We start from the raw sequence: 9,266 nt of genomic DNA, 5'->3' as shown, positions 1-9,266 counted from the left end.
CAGAAGAGGATATTTTCATGTGAAGGAGAAAGCTCTAGATCGCATCAAGTGGAGGAACTGTTTTGGAAGAGACTGTGGACCTGTCGTCTTGACAGATTACAAATGAATGAATGAATAAGTGTTAAGTTTTGCCTCTTAGTCCATTTTTACCCTTCTAGGTAACCATATGAGGACAGGCACTTAATTTAATTTGCCTGAGGCCTATAGGCTACCTTTAGTAAGAGATCGGCCGCCGTTTCAGTCACCGGCTGGCAACTCTGATGAGTTACAAGCTGTTGTTGGTTTTATTTTTAGCCGGCTTGTGTGTGTGTGTGTGTGTGTGCGCATCAACTTTTGAACGCCTGAACCAATCTTTATGAAACTTGGTATCATACATATCACGGCATCTGAGTCGATCTCAGCGGCCTGCTTCATAAATTCGTCCCAACAGTCTGCGTGCCTCTATGTCTATCCCGCTGTCGTTGCTCGACAACTGCACGGTAAAAACATTACCGCTGCAACAGATACACACTCAACAATAGAATTGTTGGACGCGCATGCGGGCCGTGGCATATCAAAAGAAAGTAGGCGATTCGTTCTTCCAAGAATTTCATGTTATTAATGTCGCTTTAAGCTTTGTGAGAGTTGGTCTATACATCATCAGAATCACTGAGTTCAGCAACATTTTGGTCTTGAGGTGAGATGTCTTGGATCGGGGATTACCGTGTCACAAATTCCGACCACAACAAATCAACGCAGGGGCGTTTTCAGGCCAATGTATGTTTGGGCACATATGCACTCCAGNGATACGTTCTTCCGAAACGTCGGTTAACACCACATATATACGGTGCCAAATCCCAGAAGACTGCTTTGTTCATAGTTACCGTCGTGAAAACCTCAAATCTTACAATTTTATTATATTATTTCATTATTATTTATTATATAGACTATCCAGTAACGCGGCTACAATCTGGAAGACTGGGATTCGACTCCTAGCAATAGTCCCATTTTCCTTTCCTCCAATGATCACCTAAAGTTTGTCTGCACCATTTCAGTCAGCATGAATGAATGTATGAATGTATGGAGTGGACTTTCTCGCCCTCGTACCGCGACATGCAGTGGTCTATTGTAGGTCTCTGGTTCCTGCGTCAGTCCTTCGGTTGATTGGCCACAGACACGTAGTCTGAAGCCGATCACAGTGGGCGCGCGGTCTAAGGCGGCCCATACACGTACGAGTCTGACTCGCGAGTACGGCTCGGAGAGGAGCCGGGCTCGGATTAATTTCACGACACACGTATGAGCGTGGTGACCCACACACGGACAAGTTTGGCTCATTGGAACCCAAGCCGAGTCGGACTCGCGAGCCAGAATTGTACGTGTATGGGCCCAAGACATGAACTTTATTCCTTAGCTCCAACTCTGGGATCGTGGATTCGAATACCACTTGAGGCATGGATGTCTGTGTGCGATCATTCTGCGTTTCTGCTGTCATGTATGCAGGTAGCGACCTTACGACGGGCCGGCCCCCCGTCAGAGTAGACCTACCGACTGTGTACAGGATTAAGAAATTTTGAAAGCGGTCAGAGTCGAACATAGAGCACAGGTATGTAGGTAGGTACAGTGTCTGAAAGTGGGCCTGCGGTTTGAATCATAAGAACAGGCATTGCTTATGTAGAAAGTGAGAGATATCAAAGAGTAGCAATGGAGGCTGAAATCGAACCCTGGACGCCTGAACAATGACCAAACCCGTAATTATGTAGCTACTACAGTCATTCTTGATAAACTATCATATAGTTATACAACACTCTTATTTTTTCAAGCATTAATTTACCAAAATGATTAATACTTTAAATGCGGACATAGTGAAGAAAGCCTTGACTTTACGTTTACATGATTGATATCGGAGGTGCTATCTTATTACTTTAATTAATCAATTCGTTACCTTAATGAGAATGTAGGGGCCGCTTCTCTGTAATAAAACGGGACGTCCGACACGCAATAGCCATTGCAACAAGACCACGCCAAGGGCGCAACTTATAGTGCTTTTTAGAAGTTCTTAGTGACATACAGTCAGGAAATTCTAAGACAAACAGGCGAAATTGTCCATTTGAAAGCAGGGCTACAAGTTTCAAAATCTGCGAAACAAACGGAAGGTTCAGTACCAAACAAGTTCCCTGAAGCCTAAAGCAATACGAGAGCCTCCGACTCTGCTTACTTAGGTGTATAGTGGTCTTCCTCAGTCACGTTAAGTATCTTCAAAACATATGACCATCTCTCCCGACAAGAACCAGCTCAGTCAGTTCTGACTCCTAATATAAACAGTTCACAGTAGTCGCAACGGTATCGCAGCAGATCCAGTGGGGCCGAGTCAGAAGACAGAATAAGGGCCATCACACAAAATTGTATTAAAACTCATAAAGCAAAATGGCTACATGTAGAGGATGTATATTGCTGACTATGACAGACCCGTCCTCTCGCTTGAGAGAGCATATCACATTGACAGAACCGCAAATGTATGACAGTAAAAAAAATCTGAACTTGGGCCCCAGACGGGGCTTGACATCAAGAGTGACTGGCCGACTGACCGTCGGACGTAATGTGACTTTGAATTGCAGAGTCCTCTGTCTCGCCGAAAGTGGTCGTCGCCTCATAGACTTGGTGTCAAATAACCATTATTAATATGCCGTTGCCGGTCACGGTAGCTGAGTGGTCTAAGACATATACTGTCTTTACTCGCTCGGAAGCCGGGATCGTGGGTTCGATTCCCACACAATGAATGGATGTTTGGTATGTTGATATGTTTATTCTGGGTTTCTGTTGTCCTGTGTTTAGGTGGAGACCTTGCGAAGAGCTGATGACCCGTCCAAGGAGTCATACCATCTGCATAATGATCAAATGAAAACAAACCAACCTCGACAACGTAAAGGTTTCAGAGGAAAGGATTAAGTAAGTAAAATATACCGTTTTTAAATGATCTACGATCCATCCACCCAGATCCACTTATGTCAAGCTACACCGTTGCACTTCATTCCCGTCTAATTCAGTGTGCTTAATATCGTCTCATCCCGTTTCTCCAAGATCTACGTTTTGCTATTATTCCTCCGTCTCGCTCTCGGTTCTCCAAACGCAGGAATTTCAAAAAATTTCTCTATCATAGACCTGACGTAGGTCCTTATTTATGATCTATGCGCAGTTAATCATAATCTTCATTGAATGGGTTCCGGGGGCACAAAAGTTTAGAAAGGCTGCAGCTAAGCCTCCACATGAATGCCAGGGCTCCTAGAGTGCTGCAGAGACAATCATTTACCATTTACCTATAGCGTGAGACCTGTACAAGTCGCAGCATAATTAATTATTTTTGTCATATAAAATACTTAGGTCCGTGTTCTTACGTCAAAATAAGAAATTAGATATTCTCACGTATTCGTGAGGTGTGTGAATATAGAGGTGTAAGGATTGGATGGATTTATTGACCACTTGTATACACCACTCGGAACTACATTTTACAGATCTCCCCAGTCTGTTACGGTCTCCATTAGCCGTTTCCTGGCAACGGCTTCTGCCGAGGGAGATCCTTCAGCTGCCGTGGCTCAGGTCTTCTTGTCGCAGCCGCCCGTGCAGAATTCTTGTCTGCTGACAACTCAACTAACTGGATCCCAGGCTGGCGGCCATTTCACACCAGCCTCCTGGTCTTCTCTGCACAGGCTGACTTCCAGCTGACAACTGAGTACTGAACTCACTCACCAGTCAGCTGCACGATGTCGCTTCACTCAACTGAACTGCTGACAACTTCAACCAGCAACTATCTCGTTGCTTCAAACTGTCCCGCTTACAACTTCTCGGCACGGACTACATAGAAAACACTGCTTCCATTGTATAGTCCAACAATAACTGGACCGTTGCATATAAACGGACGTTTGTTTATCCTCCTATTGCATAGCAACTGCTGTTGTTTACAGAGTCACAACTTGGGAACGCGTCTATACACCACAGTATATTTTTCAGCGATAGAAAACAAAAGTACAATTTCATGTCTGTATAAATCTGACTGTCTTTTAAATATTTTTTCTTCCTATTATTCCCCAGAATTATGGTACCCCAATTTTGATTGCTTTTTTCCACCTCCACTCTTTCTTCTTTCCAAGTCTCCATTTTCAAAACTTCCGTCTTCCCTTACAGACTTCGTATATTTTTCGACTTATTCTTCTTTGGGATGACCGGTGCAATATATTTTTCCGTAATCTGTACCGCTCAGAAGGGACAAAGGATCGTAGCTTTCCTGTTTTTCTTTTTAAGGTTCCTTATCACAGATTGAGAGACACTCAATTCTTCCCATTACGTTTCACTCTTCACTCTGTTTGCCTTGCCGCCTCGAGAAGTCTACTTAAGTAACAAATTCCAACCGCTATTATTTACTCCCAAATTTTTTAGTCAGCGGCCACATAACAGAATACCTTCCGAAAGAAACTTTGTGGAACTTTCTCACTTTCCGATGCTTGCTCTATGCCTCATCAGCCACACTTTCCTTCATGAGTACAAATTATGAAGTACCTCAGTAAAATTATTTTTCTTTTAAATTCGCTTAGTGGGGGGTGGAGTCCAACTGGGTCCACTCGGCACGGCGTCCACTGATTGGCCTATTGTAGCCTGCCCCGGGTGATAATGACGATGGAGAATTTGGTGGAATGAAGATTGGAAGGGAAACCTAAGCGCCCCAACGCCGCTTTGTCCACCACAAACCCCACTTGACCAGACCCGGGATCGAACCCGAGCCGCCGCGGTGGGAAGCCAGCCACTAACCGCTTGAGCTATGGCCCGTCCCAGCACCTCAGTATATAATTGTCCTTTTAAACTCCAGAATCTCAAAATTAGGCCTATATGTGATTTTAAACTTTAATCTACAAGCTGTTTCATTCCCATTTCCAGTAGGCCTACATCTTCACGTTTTTCAACTGCGGGGCACAACTGACCTGCCATTATAGTAACAGAAGTGGAAGTTGTTTTGTCAATGGACTGTTATGGCCCATACCGACCTAGGGTAACAACCGCACTCCCGCCCTTGCCAGGTCGCAACAAGGAAATGCTCCAGAGACACTTGAGACTACAGGGCGTTTCGCCAGTCAGTATACAACGTCAGATAGAAGCCGAATACGCTAGATCATCTGTTGCCAGATCCAGGTCACTAACAAGCAGATAGTAAAACCCGAAGCTTTTATATAATTGCACATATTCTTTTTTTCCCGGGGAGCACTACTTAGGCCCGTTGCACCACTTAATAAATTACTGGATGCTAATCAAGATGTCGCAGATCGCACTGGCCGCACGGTCTAAGGCATGAACCGTCTTCGCCTGCTCAAACACCGGGATCGTGGGTTCGAATCCCACTCGAGGCATGAATGTTTGTGTTTATTCTGTGTTTTGTTGTTCTACTCTCATGTGTAGGTAGCGACCTTGCGACGGGCTGATCCCCCGTCCAAGGAGTCTTAGAGACATTGCACAGACTCAGAAACTGAAAAAGCGGCCAAGAGCTACAGGGGCTGTAGAGCCATAGATAGATAGAGTGAATGAGACGTGTTATTAAATCATCGGAAAATGAAACGCGAAAATTACTATACATAAGTCGTTTATTCATTCATCAATGGCTCTACAGCCCTTTGTTGGGCCCTGGCCTCTTCTTCAGTTTCTTAAAGTATTTTACACAGACAGTAGGACTCCTTGGACGAGTGATCAGCCAGTCGCAAGGCCGCTACCTGCACACAGAACAACACAAACAGACAATAAACGCACAAAGACATCCATATCTTGAGTGGGATTAGAATCCACGATCGCAGAGTTCGAGCAAGCGAAGACGGTTCATGCTTTAGACCGCGCGGCCACTGCGATCGGCAGTTTAAATAAATCAGTGTACCAGTAAACGAATTAATTCACTTCAATGCAATTCATTTTAAGAGAGAAATTCAAAATCTTATTAGAATCATCATAGAAATATCATCTAAACCGGTTCAATCCAATTCAGATCTTCACAATCAATTCATATAACCCTGAAGATTGTTTCATCTGTCCATTTATGCCTCTGAATCCCTAATGACTCCTTCCCATAATATTTTCTTGTTCATTTGACTATCCCTCCACTTGCCAAGATCAGCGTCGAGTGAGAGGACATTTAGCGGAAATCTTGGCTTCGTTATACCATCTTGAAATATACGTGGAGGGATCAAGGAAAGACATTCATTCTTGTTAGGGTAGCTGGTCGTTCGAGATTTGAAATCTGGACCTCCAGAATACAGAGAAAATTAGAAATAGAAATAGATATTTTGCTGCTACACATATAACTGGTTTTATTGCTCAGTTCACAACGTGTTTCTACCCGTACAGATCATCAGCAGATGTGCCCATTTCACTGCATCGTTCTAGCCATGAAACATGCGTTCTACATGTTCTATTCGTCCCAACCGTCTCGATTTATTAACAGAGAAAAAGTAGTGCTTACCGAAACGCTGGAAATTCTTCAGCATTCCATTCAGTGCATTCCCGGAATTCGAATTTGTATATGAAACCGAAACAGTGTTCTGACGGTTGTTACCTTACAAATATTAAATTTCTTTGTTAGGTATTTTGTTTATTTTCTTATTATTAATTCTCTGTACTTCCTATAAATGAATTAAGAACATATTTTTAAACACCCTGCAAATTTCGGCAGCAGATGCTACAAATCGACGAGTACAGCTTCTGTTATTAGGGAAGATCGGGGTTCGAATATGTGACCTACCTCACATATGCCAGATCAATACTTCCTAACAATTGACGTCTGTTCGACGAGATCTTCCCCCAAATACAAAAGACAGCTTTTCCAGTCTGCACAATTCCTGTTACCCCAAGGTCGAAAATCCGTCCCCTCGGTTTGTAAAGGCATCCCCACTACCCCAACTAAGGCAGCTGCAGGGACAGTGATATTTGTAAAATTTTCGTTTTCTCTAACGACAATTACGAATAAGATTTAGAACAGTATGCACGAAGAATATAAAAATAAATTCAATTCCATGAATTTTTTACGTCTATCTATAAACCACCTTTATAAGATGATCATCACCATCATTAGCAATATGATTATGATTCTATTGTTACGTTCTCCTTCCCAAAATTCATTCAATTAATTCATTTGTTTTTCAAAAGCTTGACATACATTGTGTCATAGGTGATGGTATTGCCAAGCCTGTTTAGGTACTAAAATTTTGAATATGCATACCACACTCACTAGTTCTTTCGTACGTGTCCGAAACTTGGTATTATCACGTTTTTGGATGACCTATAAGACGGGGTTTGAGTTGGATGATTGAATTTATTGCACGTTATAAATTCACATAGTTCGGCACTACAACCAATACAGAGCTATCGCTATTCTACACACTTTCCAGTTCACAGTTACACACAAACTAGGACGTCCACTCTTCTCTAGTCGTATCCTGACAACGGATTTTTAACAGTCTCACTGTCACTCCAATTCCTTTCTTGTTATTTCCTCTCATACTCCTTCGATTGCCATCTCCAGAACGACTCATCTCTCTCGACCATTGTTCTATACCACCCATCTCTGATTACTTCGTAGCGTTCTCTCTGTTCCTTTATAACTCCTCGGCATGGACCCCAAGGAGAACACCGTGTTTAGTGGTCCGTTACTCAGCAGTGGATGTCCTATTGTCGCGTGCGCTAGTATTGCGGGAATTTGTTTACCAACCCGTTGCCTAGCAATAGGTATACACGTCACAACATATTACTGGGATAGCCCTCAGAAATAAAAGTTATTGAGATAACACATTCTGGACCATTTCCGGATATGGCAGAGAAAAATTAACAGAAATGACAAAACCACGCATTTAAGAGCTTCATAATTTGTATCCTCGACCAAATAATTCTAAGGAGACGAAATCGACGAACATAAGAAATATAGTATGTCGTCCGGCACACATTGACAATAGTATGGCACACAAAATTTTGATCGGAAAACATGATGGGAAGTGTCAAGTTGTGAGTTCTTATCGTAGTTAGGAATATACATTATACTCTTACCCACCTAGAACCGTAGCGAACACTTTCTGTTGCAAGCTGGTCCATTTGGAAACCTCGCCGTAACTAAGATCAAGAAACACACACAGAGGAAGCTGCCGGTAGGAACTCATCAGTTTGGCACAGGGGGTTAGTCGTTGCCTTCTCACCGCGACGGCCAGGGTTCGAGCCCGGGTCTTGTCATGTGGGATTTGTGGTGGACAAAGTGGCGCTGGGGCGGGTTTTCTCCGAGTACTTTTGTTTCCCCTGCCAATCTTCATTCCACCAAATTCTCCATCATCATAATCACTCGGGGCAGGTACAATAGGCCAATGAGTGGTCGCCGTGCCGAGTGGATCCAGTTGGACTCCACCCCCCACTAAGCGAAATTTTAAGTGGACTCAAAAGTCCCCCCCCCCAAAAAAAGTTTTCATTTAGTTTAATTAAGGACGGAGACAACTTTACTTTTCGCTGCATTTGTCTGAACCTCACTTTACAAACCGCGCAACATGACAGATAATTCACTCCGGAAAGTACGATGGATTTAATTTCGGGGATTCACCGGAAACTAAACCTGTAGGATATTTTCAGCGTTTTACAAGGTAAAATACGCATTTTGTTTCAACATAAATCTGTTTCGTTATCTTAGCAACTTCTGAATCAATATTTAATTCAAGATTAGTAGTGTCTTGTGTGGTAGGACGTAGTGTAGCCTGGTTCATTCTAACCTTCTGAGAAAAGTCACTTTCTCATATCTTATCATACATTCCAGTGGGGCGTTCAACCCTACGCCACTCTTCTCTTTCCAGCAGTTCCCTTAGCCTCTCGCTCTGCAGCGTGGAACAGGTAGAGCACTCCTTACTGGCTGCCTATGTTCACAAAAGTCACCGGGAAGGATTCACTCCCTCCAAGAAAACGTGGCCCTGCAGTCGCTGTTTCCTCCACAGTAACCACCCGTTCTAATGTCTACCATTGAAAGCCACAGTTTAGCTGCTGGTACTCTTGCTTTGTATGCGAAGTTCCCTTGTTCGTATCTGGACTGGCTATCCTGACATAGTAATTTGCCTGTCTCTAAGGAAACTTACTTATGGAGCTGAGCCCTTCTTGAGGAGAAGCCAAATCTGCAGCTACTCAAAAATTTCTCAGGATTTTATGGAACCCGAAGGTTCATTACCGTGTTCACAAGAGCCCTCCACTGTCCCTATCCTGAGCCAGATCAGTCCAAACCATACCATCCCAACCTA

General features: G+C 43.4%; 1 long non-coding RNA gene across 1 annotated transcript in view; it reads left to right on the top strand.

The window, feature by feature from the left end:
* Window positions 1-9,266, top strand: part of LOC117282191 — an 86,708-nt gene that overhangs the window by 71,122 nt on the left and 6,320 nt on the right. The window contains exon 2 of the long non-coding RNA XR_004512840.1: window positions 2,812-2,925. This is a non-coding gene — a long non-coding RNA (uncharacterized LOC117282191). The remainder of the gene's footprint in view (window positions 1-2,811; window positions 2,926-9,266) is intronic.

The sequence above is a fragment of the Cryptotermes secundus genome, unplaced genomic scaffold, assembly GCF_002891405.2.
Source record: "Cryptotermes secundus unplaced genomic scaffold, Csec_1.0 scaffold1031, whole genome shotgun sequence".
Taxonomy (NCBI): Eukaryota; Metazoa; Arthropoda; class Insecta; order Blattodea; family Kalotermitidae; genus Cryptotermes; species Cryptotermes secundus.
Note: the sequence above shows the minus strand (reverse complement) of the source record. Positions and strands in the feature narration are given on the sequence as shown.